This window comes from Terrapene carolina, unplaced genomic scaffold, assembly GCF_002925995.2.
Source record: "Terrapene carolina triunguis isolate 2854851 unplaced genomic scaffold, T_m_triunguis-2.0 Scaffold33, whole genome shotgun sequence".
Lineage (NCBI taxonomy): Eukaryota > Metazoa > Chordata > Testudines > Emydidae > Terrapene > Terrapene triunguis.
This window is the reverse complement of record NW_020664384.1, coordinates 1,985,039-2,001,434: the sequence shown is the minus strand read 5'-3', so window position 1 is coordinate 2,001,434 and position 16,396 is coordinate 1,985,039. Positions and strand designations below refer to the sequence as shown.

At 41.6% G+C, this 16,396-nt stretch overlaps 1 protein-coding gene across 4 annotated transcripts in view; it reads right to left on the bottom strand.

The window, feature by feature from the left end:
* The window catches only part of LOC113406632 (amyloid-beta A4 protein), a 322,356-nt gene that overhangs the window by 44,138 nt on the left and 261,822 nt on the right, over positions 1-16,396 (bottom strand). The gene's annotated exons all lie outside the window — the stretch shown is intronic.

Here is a 16,396-nt window from a genome sequence, read left to right as displayed (position 1 = left end):
TTTAGAGAAGCTTTTAAATGGATCTGAACATTACAAGTTGGGCCCATTTCTAACATTACACAGTAATGGTCCAAAAGATGTGGTTTTTTGGTTATTTTTTTAATCCTTTTTGGCTGGGGAAGCGTTATTTACATTATCTTAAATGACTTACCTTCAGTAAAATCACTTGTTTTATTCCAGGAATCCTGAAAACAGAAGCTTTGCCACCTTATTAGAACAGAAGCGTTGATGGTTGTTAACAGAGCAATCTTCCAGATGAGTCTGCAAAGCTCCAGTGCTACTATTTATACTCTTATTTGCATCAGCGCCGATGTATAATCTTGAAAGAAGCCAAACTCAAGAGTTGTGAAAGACTATTTTCCACAGATCTGGGCTGCTTTTTAAGGGTCTCAGTTTCTCACGGAGAAGACTCACATACTGCATCAGTAAAAGATTTCAAATGAGAAGATCTGCTGGATATTGCCAAAGCGAACTATAGGAATAAGAAAACTTCTACTCTAATAAGGTAACAAAGCTTCTGTTTCAATTTGAACATTCTGAACATTGCAGGTTGGGCCCCATTTCCAAGACTATACAGTAATTGTCCAAACCAGCACACTTATCACCAGCACCACCACCACCCTTATTTCTTGGGGCTTGTTATTCTTCTTTATGTACTGGACTCGGTTACCATCAAACTGCACAGACTTAAAAAAAGCCATTCTTGTTCCCTGCAATACACACTCCCTGCAGGTCACATTTAATAAAATTATTGTCAGCTGTGCCCTGCAGATTAGATCTTGACTCATGCTATATTTCAACCCTGAACAGAGCATAATCGTATGTTTCTGTTTTTTGTAGTGTTTGATAAAGTTATAACGATCACACTTAGTAGTATGCAATATTAAGGGCACAATTAAAGCACAAGTGTATATTTAACTTTATGATTTCAATGCAACTTAAGTATGTGCTTGAAATTAAGCTTGTGCTTATGTCCCTTCTGAATAAAGATGGATTTCAACACTTGGTTAAAGTTAAACACATACTCAAGTTTTTTAAGTCAAAGGCAAAGGTTTATCAGTTTCAGAGACATATTCTGTTATGGGAATACCAGAGTCATTTGTTTCCATTTTTTCCAGAGACTGCCACAAACCTCAGGTTTTGGACTCCTGTCTAATTCTAGAAGTCTTCTATATACTACTCTTGCCTTAAACAAAGGAAAAACTGCAGTTATTAATTATAATCCCTTTGTGAGCAAACTATTAACAACTGTATCACTGTGTGTGCATCTACATATACATATAGACCATCAAAAATACATATACATAGATGTACGAATGCAAGTATAGCATTTAGTTAATATTCAGCTCTCTGGGGTAAAATTAATTACTGTAGTTTTCCATTAGTTAAGGCCAAGAGTATTGCAGTTGGCTTGTAGGATAAGACAAGAATCTAAAACCTGAGGTTTGTGGCTGTGGATGGAAAAACTAAAATGAATGACTCTGCTCTGTCCTTAACATACTTGGAGCTCCATTTCGTGACTCAGGCCCCTTCATCAAGTTCCACTGTTTATTTTTTTATTAAATTTGGATAATTTAACAGTATTTTTTTTAAAAAAAAAAACAACAGAACTTATCTTACACAGCTTCAAAAGCCCTTGATTTCTCAGGCATTCAAATCCCAACAAAATCCCACTCTGCAAGTACATGAGACTATCTTCTAGATAGCAGATGATTAAAATAAAAAATAATAAATATTTAAGACATATTTTACTCATCTGTGATTAACTCTTCTTTGTAATCAGATATAATTTTCTGTCTTGTACATTACTACATTGCAGTTTCCCTCTGAAGCAGAAAATGTGCCATTACAGCCACAGGTCAAGTTTCTTCAAGCAGCTACTGTCAGTTAAACCTAATGCATGTTGCTGTTCATCATTGCCTTCTTACAAATTCTGAATGGGATGCAGTTATTTATATAGCAAGCCCAAATATTTCAACATTGCAATCTTGGAGTTCTGCATCCTTAAAGAAATCCTCCCTTATGCCTCCCTCAAAGTGTTAATAGTAAAAACCTAAAAAGCAGCGAACCACAACATGTCACTAAGACAGATATAACCAGTGCAAAAGTAGATAAATTGGGGCTGAAAAAAACCAGATAGCAAAGTCAGAGGTGCCACTACTGCCCAGGATTCCAGGTCCTTAACACCATAAACTCCACTTCTTGTTTCTCCTTAGCATACTGAAAATTGTGGCAAGACAGATATTAAAATAAATAGTATTTACATAATTTTAGAACAAATATTTTAAGATACCTTCATAAAGGGACACTGTCAACAATATTTAAGGAGTCAACGGTACTTAAATTGGTTTGATTAATATAAATCCTAAATTCTGTCCTTTCCAGTTTCATGCCTTTGGTTCAAACTCTTATCAATACCTGGGTTATCCTTCTCCTTGACCACTGCAATCTCCTATCCTTGCCTTTTTATCTCCAATGCATTCAGAAAACCTTTGTTATAACCTTCTTCCCTACCTGCAACTTGAAGCATGTCACTCCCCTCCATGAAGCTCGTACTAACTTTCTCTGACCTTCTGCACTAAGTTCTAATTTGCACATTGTTTAAAACATGATATGGTATGGCCTTCAGTGGCCAAAGGAACTTACTGCCTTTCAGGGAAGAACCATGTTTCAAAACATATCCAGCACCACTTGTCTCTTAATGTTTTTCCTTGCATAACATACAGAATCTATCCATACCCCAAACGCTCAAAAAACAAGGCTAGCAAAAGTCATGCCATCCATATTATATATTAGCTTAACTTGAAAGATTACCCAAAAAAAAAAAAATCCTCATAATGATCAAGAGGTTTTCATTTTCTGCTGAGATGAGTGGAATAAAGGAAGTGGACTCAGTCATTTTCTTTCTGGTTATGCTATAGGGAAAGGCTCCAAAATATAAAGAGAGTCTCGCTAATGCAATCCACAAATTATGAGTATATTTTCTTCAATACAGTAAGATTCTCTTGGGACACTCTGGTGGTCAGCCTATCATCCCAATTAAGCAAAGAGGCCATTAGAAAAGGTCTGAAAAGACCTAACTGAAACAATACTATATTCAATAACATTCACTACATTTCAGTATATTAATTTTGACTTGGCATTATCTGTGTTAAAATCCTGAAGCTTAAAATTCAATGCTTATTTAACTCCTGGTTAAAACCACTTAATGCCTTGGAACTGGTTGAATACAGAACAAAGGCAGAACTTTTGCCAATTCTATCATGATTAATCAGCAGTTGTTACTCTTCTCTATCAGACTACTCTCAAGTGGTTATCTGGGAGCAATCTAAATAAACGAGACATCCCAAATAAGTGAGTTATAATGTAATGATGATTTACAATTAAAATTACCCTATGAAAAAGCCTTTAAATAAAACATTTCTATAGAATGTTATCATCAAATTTTCTACATTGATATAAGCATCTGCAAATCCTCTAACTACATAGCAAAATTCAAATACAAAACAACTATTTCTGTATCACAGATCTGGTCAGACTCCCAATGCCTGTGGCCCACGGGATTGCTGTGAGAGGAATCTAACCTATGGATCCCCAAGTATTTTAAGCCTCCAAAGTCCGAACAGACTTTTAGAGTTTTGAGGTCCCTAGGCACACAGAGTGCAGACCATCTGTCTAGCACCCCTCTTTAGAGCTGTGTCCACGTGGCACAGGTGTCCAGCCCCTGAAATCAGTGCTAACGTCTAAGATTCCCCTTACAGGTTAAACAACAATCTCTTCCCGAACGCCACCCACAGGTGTGAGCCTTTTAGGTTACATTTAACTTTCCAAAGCCATGTGGTAGCTTGTGTCATATAGTACATGCAGACCTGTAACATGTTATTGCTCTTTACTTGGTCACATGAGAAATACACAGATCCATACAAAATTAATAGACCCTACATGCATTTCCCCTCACTCTAGCTCACCCTTCCCTGGGAGTCCTTGGGGGCCCATTTCTGTTCAGGTAGGTAGGCAGGCAGGCAACTTACCCCCTGCCACCAACTCATCTGGCTCCTGCAGCAGCTTCCCTCATCTTAAGCTAGTGACAAATAGCCAAAGAGTGAGAGCAAATACAGGAAATTGTGTCCTTTATAACATTCCACTCTCTTCTCTCAGGTTATTCCCTGGTCTCCTGTTGAGGCTGACAGAATCCTATGGTACCAGGTGATTTTGTTGCTAGGTGACCTCTCCCCTGCTAAATCAGTTCCTCTGGAAAGCATCCAGCCTCTTGTCTAGAGCAACTACTTTCAAGTGTCACTCACTTGAGTCAACAACCCCCCCCCCCTTTTTTTGCGGATACAGACGAACACAGCTACTACTCTGAAACCAACCCTCTTTTGTTAGCCCTTTACCTTCTAGGGGGGAGGGATAGCTCAGTGGGTTGAGCATTGGCCTGCTAAACCCAGGGTTATAAGTTCAATCCTTGAAGGGGCCATTTAGGGAACTGGAGTAAAAATCTGCCTGGGGATTGGTCCTGCTTTGAGCAGCAGGTTAGACTAGATGACCTCCTGAGGTCCCTTCCAACCCTGATATTCTATGATAATAACCTTTGAAATTTCAGTTCAACAGAGAAGGCAAAAAGCTGCACCCTCAAAATGGAATCTGCAGCTTGGTAAAGATACATACAGTGAGTTCATAATCTCATACAGAATTCATAAATTGTATGGACACAGCCTCCAAATCCTCACAGCCTTTAAAATAGAAAGCCAGGTATCAACTGGTTTATATGAAATGACAATACTTAAGGACCCAGTCCAAATCCCACATAAATCATTGACCCCCATTGACTTCTGTGGCAGTGGGGGGGGCCAAGGAAGGATTTACAGAAATTAAAGGTGGATATAAACATTAACCATTCAGAACTTTTAATTGATCACTCTGGGTTCCTCTGATTCGATGGCCATAGCAAAGCACTCCTGATACACTTCATTTACTTAAAAGGCACCAATTTAAAACAAAGTGTCAGAATTCTACACACCTTAACTGAGCACCTTTGGACTATTACCTTGTTACATAAGGTCTTACCTACTTATTCATAGTTCTGTGTATACCGCATTTATAAGCAAAGTGCATTTTGGATACTCTGAATATTCTTGAGATGAGTATCCTGGCCACATATAGCAAAGTACAGATAAATGCAGTATTTATTTCAGTAGTTTTTACAATACATTTCATATACATGGCTCTCTAGCAGAGACCACGATAATGACAAGAAACCATTGCTGTACACTGGAACCCTACCCAGATGGTATCATTCTGGGAAATTAAATTGGGCATTTGAGAGTCCCTTGTTGGTAGACACTATTTTGCTGAAAAATGACTCCATTTCCAATCCCTTTAAGGTCTGTAAAATCTTGACTGACATCGAGAAAGCGAATAAGAAAATGTTATTTACTCCTTCACATAACTCAAGAGCTAAAAGTCACCCAATGAAATTAATAGGCAACAGGTTTAAAACAAACAAAAGGAAGTACTTAACACAAAGCACAATGTCAACCTATGGAACTCCTTGCCAGGGGATGTTGTGAAGGCCAAAACTATAACAGGGTTTAAAAAAGAACCGTGTAAGTTCCTGGAGGATAGGTCCATCAATGTTATTAGCCAGGATGAGCAGGGATGCAACACCATGCTCTGGGTGTCCCTAGCCTCTGTTTGCCAGAAGCTGGGTGTGGGCGACAGGGGATGGATCACTCGATGATTGCCTGTTCTGTTCATTCCCTCTCAAGCACCTGGCAGTGGCTACTGTCAGAAGACAGGATGCTGGGCTAGGTGGACCATTGGTCTGACCCGTAGGGTCTTTGTTATGTTCTTGTGTTCTTATGTCCCAGTTGCATGGGAGCCCACTATTAGGAGAATACTGCAATGTTTCCTTCAATCCATCTATTGTGTAACATTAAATGGCTTCAATCATCCTTTTTCTATTTATTTTTAGGTAAGATCATGTTTAGCTAGAATCATCCTGTTCAACTACTCATGAACGCAATGTACATCTGTGCTCTCCCACTGAGCACATCTGAACGGAGAATTATGTTAGAGAAAAACCTAACTTTGTATGTCATTAGTTAGAGTGCCATATCCTATCCTAACCAGGATATTTTTATATTGGATATGCATGACAGGTCGCAGTGTTAAAAACTCTTAGATAAGAATTCCAGACATTCACTGTCTGGATCAGTGACTGGAATATTAGTAGCATAAATAGAGTATTGTAGTAGATGTACATAACTGTTGTGGACAGTTACCTCTAATGCTTTGTAAATAGTTACGGTTTGCTATTTCAGGAAAGTTTATCCAGAACCCCTAGAGATGATTCATTCATTCATCTTAGAGTTTGAGGTGGCACATTAGACAATAACCTAGGGCTGACTTATGCAGAATGATGCAAATGTTTTCTTTTTCAGCAAGCAATTAGAAACTGAAAACCTGTCATGCAGTAATAGGTGTGAACTAGAAGCAGCAGTTACAGAGCCCATGCTCTGGCAGGTCTGTGGTGCTCTGCTGGCACAAAGTGGCTCTAAACCTGGACCATTGAGGATCTCAAGTGGCACAGAGCTGACTTAGTTGTCTACTACTCATGGACACTGGCATGAAGAGACTTGGCTGGGGGGTGAATGTGTGGCTTGGGTGTCTCGGTCTACCCCAGCTATCGCCGATACCTGGTGCAAGTTGGAAGAGTGATCACAGAGCACAAATACTCCTTTGGCGCAGCATATTGACTCCGAAAATGGAGACCGTTTCAAATTTATCTTAAGCATGTTTAAGACAGCTGTGGTTTTTCAAACACACTCTATGCATATATTCAGTGCAAATATTTTTCTATAATAAGGAGTAATGCAATTTCTAGAAGAGGAACCTTGCTTCACTAAACCAGTGCCACTTCATTTGATTGAAAGCCATACATTTGCAAAGTCTCTCATCAGAGTTAACCTTTCTTAAACTGATATGTGCAGTCTAGACAGCTTCAAGATTCAATTTCATATTTTGTTCTCTAATAAAAGAACATTTTAAGTTCAGTGCAAGATGTATTACCTGCCCAATTCCCTTAAGTAAACTGGCAGAAGCAATTTTTAAGAAGAGGTGCGAAACTGAAAGAGGACAAAAGCCACCTTTCTTAGTAGAACAATAAATTCACCCCTAAAGATAGCACCAATGTAATGTTCTGTAAGGAAAGTACTAATATCCTGTATTATGATTGTATCCCAATAACCAACAAGTATTGCATCTCTTCAGTTCTCATCTTTGCTTACTATTACTTACATGTCCAGAATGTTGTAGAGAAAAAAAACCCAAAGCTACATTCTTGTACAAATCTATAACTAACTGGCAGGAAGGATGGTCTAGTTGATAGTGCATAGCACTGGGATGGCTGTGGACACAGGTTCAAGTCCTGGCTCAGCCACAGACTTCCTGTGTGACCATGACTAGGACACTTAAATCTTCCCTGTGCCTCTCAGGTCTGTAAAATGGGAATAATACTTCCTTCCTTTACAGGGGTGTTGTGAGGATAAAGTCTATTAATGACTGTTGGTCATTCAGAAACTACACTGGTGAAGTTCATGTAAGCAGTGAGATAGAAGTATTTAGATGGGAGAGCTTCACTTTGGAATATGTTCAGTTTAGAAAACAGAAGATTTACTTAGCAAGGTCAAAAACTCTCTAACCCCCTTCCCAAAAGCTCTGGATTAACCCCCTTCCCAAAAGCTCTGGATTCTGATCGTAACCTTTTGAGATCACCCTGTCCACAAACTAATTGTAACTTCAATAAACCTCCACTTAGGGCTTTATCATGGGAAGGCTGAGCTCTCTAGTTCCAAATAGCAAAGCACTTAAGCATGTCCTCAACTTTCAGCATGTGATCAGTCTGATGCTTAAGTGCTTTGCTAGATAAGGCAGGAACAAACCCTTAATTTCCTTTCTCAAAAAGTCTATTGTACTGTCTATTAACAAGCTGCTTATCTTTGATAATATTCCACCAGGGGCTGGGGTATGCTTGATTTTAAAAGACGCTGATGGACTTTGGCTATTTGCTCTATTGAAATCTCAAGCACAAACTCTCTCTCTCTCTGTGTGTTTGAAACAGCTGTCCATCACCGTACTATCCGAGTGTCTTTCGTGTTAAGTCACTAGGAGTAGTAGAGTCCCTAATGACATTAATGGAGTCTCTGGCACATCTTCCTTTTTGAAGTAAAACTCTGCTTGGGTATGGTTTTTTATTTTATTTTTTAAATTAATTGATTTTTTGGGGGGTAGAATGGGATGTCAACATTGTGAGTGTCAAATTTTTCACTGAAAGACCTTCACCAGATTAAAAACTTCTAAGCATATCCTGAAGCGGCTCTGAAATTCAGGTGGTTTAAGAAGACAACTGGCATAGTGGAAATTTCAAAGGTAGAAGGACTTTTGGGATGAAGGATACAGTATTCACACAAAAAAGGCTAGATTTTCAAATTTAAGTGTGTGCATATTTGCATGTGTAATTTATGTACATAAATACCTAATATACAAGTGTAAATTCTAGGTGTTTGTGCACAAACACATCAGTTAGTCTAAGTGATCAAATCTACTCTGGTTTGTGACTACACACTGCGAATTCCTTATTTATTTACTTATACGGAGAGCCTAGGGATCCCAGTTAAGACTGGGGCTCCTCTGTGTTTATGCATGGAAGACAGCCGTGTGCAAATATATGCACACAATTTCATCTGCTTAATTCAGAAGGTTGGTCCAGAGTATCTTGCTTGAAATTGGAGCTTGTTTTCTTAAACTGTATGTCCATCCATACAGCTTTGCCTGTCCTTAGATTTGTTCTTTTGGCTAGTACTCTAATTAGTGGCTTTTGATCATAATAAGCACTTAGTTTAGCAAACACTTTGCAAATATTACCCAATTAATCCTCCCAGTGCTCCTGTGAGATAAGTAAGGCATATTCTCCTATTCTAGAAGTGAGGAAACTGAGGCAGAGAAGTGAAATAGTTTGAGTTTGAGAGGTGGTGCCTCATCCAAGTCTATAGTCCTAGAGTCAGCATTAGAACTCAGGAGTTCCCGGTCTCCAGTTCAGTGTTTGAACCACTAGACCACATCTCTTCAAAGGAAGAAATTAAAATAAAACAGATTTTCAGATGCTCTCTTTTAAGCCAGGGGAAAAATATTCCAAAATAAACCTCATGAGACTTTTCTATTCTGATCAGCTCTGAAAGTTAAAAGGCAGAGTGCCCCATATTTTTCCAGATTTGTAAATTTTCTTCTAAAATGTAAAGCCATCCATCCCTTTCACAGTGTCTGCAGATTCCAGAGTTTTTTTGGTTACCTAAAGTCATGTCAATATTTATGCAACTAAGTTTAAAAGAAAGTTTGTGCATGGAAAAATCGGGATTAGCATCTTTGCTGAAGAACATTAGTGGTAGTAGCAAGGCAGAACACATCATGTAGCTACAAAAGATGGGGAGGATATAGTACAGCAACATAAATATTTGAGAGCACCAATCTGAACGGAGGGAACCAATACTTCCTTTTTAATCACCTAGCATTCTCTACCAGTTTTCCTATGGTAAACTAGTAATCTAGATAAAAGATGAGAGCAACTCAGAAACAGGAATCAGTGGGTGAGGGAAGAAACCTTTCCTAAGATCTTTTTCTTTCTTCCCCAACCCCCAAAAGGTACTTCAGCAGCAGACAGAGCTGAGCCTCCAAACCCATGAAATAGCTCAGGTTCCTCTGCTCTTGCAAAACGGCTAACGATGTGTAGAATTTACAAAGCCTGAAGCGACATATCGCTGGCATCCAACCTGTCAACTATTTTTGCCTATTAAAAAGTAGCAGAGTTATGATGTTAACGTCTGAAACATACACACTTTGTTGAATAGATCATTTTGCTGTCACTAGTATTGTGATAAGACTCTTTTATAAGCTATCTAAAAGGCAAAAATGCAGTTTTATAGTGAGTTCAAAATTGCAGCTGCTCAAAACAGCTGATTTAATATGTCTGATGAATATTGTAAACATAAAAATACATAAACCATCAAAAATAATGCAATATAAACTAGCCACAGCACTATCAAAGCCACTCGGCATATGCTAGAGATAGCCTGTCTGTCTGTCAGAGAATTTCAAGCTGGGTCACCTTACATTAGTACTTAAGCATATAAAGACTGTAAAAGCACTGTGTAACACTTAATACAGAATTCACTTCTTTTTGTGGGAGTAGATCCGAACTTTTTAAATCACTTTTAAGAAAGGCAACCTCGCAATGCATTTTCAGTAAAGTTCTAACCAATTAAAATACCAAATCACAATGTTCAATAGCTGAAAGTTGGAGGAAAAGATGAAGGCTCACTAACGATTTTACAGCAAATTCTCTGGAAAGTGAATGTTATTGTATATACCTAAACACCTGTGATATGGATTTTGCGGGGGAGAGCATGTCCGTACCGTATTGGAAATGATGTGTGTACAAGTGCACCTGTGTGTATGTGGGCTGTTTGACTATGCCTGCTCCAGTCTCATCACCCTTGTGGCCAGAGAGGACTAAACAGAATGGCAGGGGATGTCTGAGCGCAGGAATTGCTGCTGCAGATGGTCTGGGGACGGGAGGGCAATATGACACTGTGATTTACCACAGCGTTGCCATACTTTGAATTGTACATGACATACAAAACTCAGCCACTTTCATTCAACTGTGCGTTCAATTCTGGGACTGCTTTTCTTCAGAAATACCTTCTGGCTGGCCCCTGCCATCAACGTGCTGTAACCTGTCACATGTTGCTCAACACCAGGGGTTCACAAGCAGAAAAGGGACACAGGGACAGGATTGCAGTTTGCATCAGATTTACCTACCCCTTCCTCTCAATTTTTTCAGAGTCTAGCTGTTGCATGGCCTTAGCAGGGTGGGATGCAGATCTTGCTGTTGGCTCCACTGGGAAGCAGAGACACTGCTTTGAGAAATGAGCACAGCAGAAGTAGTAACAACATTTTGCCTGACCTCGGCATACTTGACTGATAAACAGAGTTCTAATGTCACCATTATAAGATTCAGAATCTGTGCCTGCTGCGCCATTCCTGGCAACAAGCTGCTTCCTTCCATACACTGGTAAATACTTTAATCAGATGAGGATTTAAAGTAGATATGTCAAGATGGCCTTGCTGTCTCCTCTCAACACCCCACCACTGCTCTGCCTGATGTCTTATACAAACTGCATATTACATGAAATTTATCAGACCAGGAGAATACAAATTTTAAGCTAATCAGATAGTTTATTCTCCTGTATGTTGTGGGTGTAATATTACTGTTCTCATCAGACACTCAAGGACACTCATACATCCAAGGAACGTATTTCCATCTCTGAACAGCAGTGCTCAATGCTGTGGGCTGTGTCAGTCACAGACTGCCACCTGGTATGAACTGTAGCAGGTGTTGTCTCATTATCCTTTGAGAGATCACTAGCATCCAGGGAGGCAGACATATTTTCCTGGGCAAATAACTTGTCTATATGTCTCCCAGCGTTGTCACAAGACACACACAGTTGGATTCTAGTCCTCACTAGTATTGTGTTTCTGAGACGGACACTGATTTTCCTAACACCAAAGGCAAGTATTCAGCCAGCATCAATACCTGCACTGCTCTTGCTATTATTGTTGAGACTGACTTTTATAGCACGAGTCTAGCTAGCTAGCGAGAATAAGTATGTAAGGCACCTATTACTCTGATATACAAATATTCAACAACAGTATTAAGAAGTGAAAGGATGCAAAAGCTGCTTTCTTTCTTTGTTGCACAGGTCCTTTTACATATCTATACGTGCAACGATTTTTTTATTTTAATTTTTTAAAAACTAACTATGCTTACCAACTAGTCAGAAACCACCGCAGGCAGTGACGGCAATTGATATGAACTGTACCATAACTAAGTTCCTGCCACCTTCTTCACTGCATGTATTAATGACAAATTGCCACATGCAGAACGCTGGGTTGCTTTTGCTTGAGAACTGGATTTGTTATTTTGGATCCCTCAACCATATAATTCTCTTCCAGTGAAGTCAACCAATGCAGTCAAAGCAGTGCACACACGACAAAGGGGTGGGACAAGAAAGATTCCTGTATTTCTCTCTCTCTCAGGGACCTAAAATCACCTTCCATTCCCATGTTTTTCAACGTTAGCATCTTCAAAATCTCCTGATTTCCCACAATCCATTTCAGGAATTCTGGTTTAAACAGAGGATACACTGTGAAACTGCTGGTTTCTCTATCTCAATGCAAGAGTCTCTGCAAGGGTCTACATACTTAGAGCCCTGTGTGGATACAAAAATTTGTATCCGCATCTGATCCACAAATTTGCAGGGCTCTATACATATTGTTAAACAGAAGATTCTCTGTGCATCTGCCAGTATCCCAGGCACAATACAGGATTCCCAATAGAACTATGCTAGAATTCTTGGCTCAATATAAGAATCTTAAGGGATTTCCAGGTTAAGGGCAGAGCTCCCTGCTGAACCTTATTGCTACATACATATTCTCGTGTGTTTATGAAAAAAGGACCTGGTTTCCACTGATAAACCTTCTCTACTGGGCATGCAGTCAGGAGGCTTAAGTGCTGAGGAAGGCTTGCATTTGTTTCTTAATTTATTGAAAAACTATGTTCAACAGGGCTAGGTCTCTTAATAAAAAAGATGGGGTGCTAATTCCTCAAGGCACAAATGGTTCATGAGGAGCTCTGCAGTAAACTGTAGCTCTGGAAATAGTAAGCAAATAATCATGCAGAGAACTAAAATTAAAAAAAAAAATCTACCACCCAAGCTAAGTTCCCTCTAAGCTGCGTGGCTGCACAGCCACACAGCAGCCTATCAAGGGCCACGGCGGGGAGAGGCATCTCTCCCGCGGCCACAGCTCCGGACCTGCTGTGGCCGGGGAGAGCTGCAGTCCCCCAGCACCCAGAGCTCTTGCGGCCAGGTAGAGGCACCTCTCCCTAGGCACCAACCCCAGAGCTGCTGTGGCAGGGAGAGAGGGCTGGTGGGGAGTCCTCTCTCCCTGCTGCGGTCCCAGGGCAGCCTGCATCCCAAACCCCTCATCCCTGACCCCACCCGAGAACCCTCACCACCACCCCGTACCCCTCATCCTCAGTCCCACCCCAGAGCCTACAGCCCCAGCCAAAGCCCTCACCCCCCTGCACCCCAACCCTCTGCCCCAGGCCTGAGCCCCCTCCCACATCCTGAACCCTTCATCCCCAGCCGCATCCGAGCCCACACCACCCCATGCCCAAACCCGCTGTCCCAGCCCTGAGCCTTCTCTCACACTCTGAACCCCACCCCCGTCGCCCATCACCTGCATATGGTGCACATAACAAAATTCATTCCACACATGGATGGGAAAAATTAGAGGGAACATTGCACCCAAGCCAATTCTCCAGCTGCAGAGAAGAATTATTTTCAAATGCGCTATTGCTGGCAATTCATTATTCAAATAGACTGTGTGTATGAATAAGCTCAGATCTGGATATTATAAAGCTTTTCATCAACTCAGATTTTCTAAGCCAATTCTTTCTTACAAAAGATATTTCATGAAATCTTTGTCTTTTTAAGGGGAACTTCAGAATTTCTGGCCTTGGAACTGTTACAGTGATATAACATGCTGTTTTATTAATATTTTACTTCTCTACATACCCTAGAATTCTTTTTACATGGGTTTAGGAAAATTACAAAGAATTACGAATCACTTCACAATAAGACTTGACACAGTACAGGTTTTAAGCTGATCTGTACTCAGAATCAGAGGGATCCTGAGTTCGTTAGTATCAGGAATAAGCTCAATAGACTTCGACTTCTCTGTAACTGGAGGGCCTTCAAGATATGCGGTCCCTATTTGTATTTCACCATGAATTACGCCTGGAGTCGGAGAATTTGCAAGTAGTTTCTGTTGGTCCGCGCACGCACCCTGACTCGCCTTGTGCTTCTGTCCAAACTGATAAAGTAGGTTGATGGACCAATTATGTCTCCAGTTCCTTATCCTTGTGAATCTGACAGATCTGAAGCAGAGGGGCAGGAGGGTGGGCAGTAGAATACAGGTAGGGACCACACATCTCAAAGAACCTCCAGTTACAGGTGAGTAACCTCTTCTTCTTTGAGTGATGGTCACTGTAGTATTTCACTGTGGGTGATCTCTGGGTAGAGATGGCATGTTCCCTGAGAGAATCTGATGGTTGCTACTGCAACAAATGGGTCTTGGGGACTTCCCAACTGTCCTTATTCTCTGCAGATAAAAGGCCAAGGCTCATCGATCAAGGAAATGGAGTCTATATTCTTCTGCAGACGAGTGCGGTTTCGGAAAGAAAACAGGTAAGTGAATGGATTGATTAAGATGAAATTGCAAGACCACCTTCGGTAAAAATGTTGGGTGTCTGCATAAGGAAACCTTATCCTTGTGAAACACCAAAAATGGTGGGTCTGCCATTATATTCTGAGTTCACCAACCCTTCTAGCTGAAGCGATGGCTACAAGAAAGGCAATCTTCCTGGAAAGGAGGGACATGGAGCAGGTTGCCAGCGGCTCAAAGGGGATTTTGTCAATACCGAGAGTACCAGATTCAGATGCCATTAAGGTGTAATGTTTTGGAGAGGTGGGAAGATTCTTAGGAGACCTTTCCAAAAATCTAGTAGTTAGCGAGTGTGAAAAAAAGGAGTAACCCTCCGCAGGAGAATGGAACGCGCTAATAGCCGCAAGGTGGACCTGCAAGGAGCTGAGAGCGAGACCCAAAGGTTTCACAGATAGAATGTAGTCCAAGATAAGGGAAATATCTTCAGCTTCTGGTCTAACAGCTTTTTATTGTACCCAAGAGGAAAAGCATGTTACTAGCCCAGTAACATTGCCTCGTGGATTCTTTCCTACTGTTAGAGAGAATGTCCTGCGAGGAACAAGCCCGTTCTAGGGTTGATGCCCATCCAAATACCACACTGTGAAGTGGAGCGGTCATGAATTGGGGTGCATCGATGATGATAGTTTTGTCCAGAGATGAGGGAAGAAAGAGCAAAGATATCTTGAGGAACAGCCATGGATCTGGATCTCAATGAAATCTTTGCTGGTGCCGGAGGGTCTCGGGTGTTATGAGGGCTGGAGACAACGGCACCGACGCACTGCTAGCTTGGAACCAGTGGATCCCACTGTTTAAGAATCTTCTTCTGTGAGACTTAAAACATATTACATCCCCTTGGGCCCTGTTGGTGGAAGGAATGTCCAATTTTTTTGAGGTGGACTTGGAGGAAGACTTAGTCCTATGCTTATGGGTGCGCTTCCTACCTTCCCGACTAGACCATGACGTGGGGTCTGCGCGAATGGCTCCTCCGATATTGGAGTCAGATTTAAGAGCAGTAGGAGGCATGCTCCTCTCTGATTCAGGAGGCATGCTCCTCTCTGATGTATAGAGGGGTTCCATGGCCCGGGTGCAATTGAGGTCTCATGGCCACCTCCATGAGATACTTCTGGAAACCAAGTGCTCATTCTTCTTGGGTGCGCTGGGGAAAGATTGATAAATACTGCGCCTAGTCGCGATGTGAACTTCTCTCAGGCAGTAGAGGCAGTGTTGGTGGCCGTCACTGACCAACAAGGATCACGGGCAGGAGACACGGTTTGAAGCCTGGAATTCTGGGCATAGTCCAGTACCCGAATGGGGTACTCGGGTGGGGGGAGACCCCTGAGCTCTACCCTATTCTAAACTATTAAAATTACGACTAAATCTGAAAACTATATAATTATAATTATTATAACTGTGTCAGAGACTAGGACACTGAAGGTTCTGACCTGGACCATGTGGCGGTGAGAAGGAACTGAAGATGCGGTCGGTCTACCCCGCCCTTTATCGCCTCAGACGGAAGCACGCGGGGAGCCAGGATGCATGGGCGGACCAAGGGACACTTTCAAATGCTCCGACTCCAGGCACATGCGTAACCCACAATGAAATACAATAGGTACCATCACTCTAAGAAGAATCAGCAGTTTTAAACTAGCACAATGAAAACCCTCATGGAGGACTTAGATCAGTGTTTTTCAAACTGGGGCTGCCGCTTGTGCAGGGAAAGTCCCTGGCGGGCTGGGCCGGTTTGTTTACCTGCCCTGTCCGCAGGTTCCACCGAGCGCGGCTCCCAGTGGCCACAGTTCGCTGCTCCAGGCCAATGGGGGCGGTGGGAAGCGGCGCAGGCCGAGGGATGTACTGGCCGCTGCTTCCAGCAGCTCCCATTGGCCTGGAGCAGCAAACCGTGGCCAGTGGGAGCCGCAATCGGCTGGACCTGCGGATGGGACAGGTAAACAAACCGGCCTGGCCCGCCAGGGGCTTTCCCTACAAAAGTGGTGGCCCCAGTTTGAGAAACACTGAC